This window comes from Macadamia integrifolia, chromosome 1 (assembly GCF_013358625.1).
Source record: "Macadamia integrifolia cultivar HAES 741 chromosome 1, SCU_Mint_v3, whole genome shotgun sequence".
Taxonomy (NCBI): Eukaryota; Viridiplantae; Streptophyta; class Magnoliopsida; order Proteales; family Proteaceae; genus Macadamia; species Macadamia integrifolia.
The window spans coordinates 3,660,289-3,661,194 of record NC_056557.1 but is presented as its reverse complement, the minus strand read 5'-3'; the positions used below and the strand labels follow the sequence as shown (position 1 = coordinate 3,661,194).

Here is a 906-nt window from a genome sequence, read left to right as displayed (position 1 = left end):
TTTTAGCTCTCCTGTCTCATATCCCACAAGCTTGGCTCCCTCGCAACCGAAGCTCTGAGCCCAAAACTGTCACGGCCTTAGACCTTTCTAAGAGACCGTGCCGGCTCTTAGCACTCCCACTAGCACTAAGTCAGCCTAACCACCCTCCTTAAGGGACTTGGGAAGAGAAGAAGTGAACACAAGAGTGAGTTCGAGAAGAATGAACTTGTATTGTCCTAGAGAGCTCTTGAGTACAAGGCTTGAGAACTCACTTGCTCGGTTGAACACTCTTGGTTGGTCCTTGGTGAGTGTCTTTGCCAAATGAGGCAACACCTATTTGTAGGCACCCCAAGTTACAATGGATGGCTAAGATATTTACAAACATCCTCCATCCAACGGTCAGGGAGGAAACTTGAAGCTTCCCACCTCCTTAGTTGAGAAATCTAGAAATCTCTCCCAAAATACCTCCTATAAATATCTTCTAGAAATATCTACAATAAAATTATCTAGAAATGCTGCGCCTTTGTAAAAAACTCTAGAACTTGGACCTTACTTAGCCCAATGGCCTAGGTCTATGGGCCTTTGTTGGGTAGGTCGTGACAACGTGTACACTTAGTGGCACTCAATGTGCACGCATAGGCACACTTCACTTGGGCAACACGCATAACCATACTCAGGCAACCGTTGGGGCAGTTAACACTTAGGGGCATACCTTGGGCCACGTGTGGACACTCCTAGCCTCAAGAGGGTGTGGGGGGAAATAAAAGGGGAAAAAGATGAGGGGATGAATCGATGTGACACGAGGCCAAATCTCAATGGATCGTGGTAGCAAGGCCACTCTGCCACTTACAATACCCCGTCGCGTATTTAAGTCATCTGCAAAGGATTCTACCTATCACCCGACAGGAATTACGCTTCAAGGAAGCC

At 47.2% G+C, this 906-nt stretch overlaps 1 non-coding gene across 1 annotated transcript in view; it reads right to left on the bottom strand.

Annotated features, from left to right (window-relative positions):
* Positions 1-763: 763 nt before the first annotated feature.
* The window catches only part of LOC122087026, a 3,393-nt gene continuing 3,250 nt past the window's right edge, over positions 764-906 (bottom strand). The window contains exon 1 of the ribosomal RNA XR_006142632.1: positions 764-906. This exon is cut by the window's right edge and continues 3,250 nt beyond it. This is a non-coding gene — a ribosomal RNA (28S ribosomal RNA).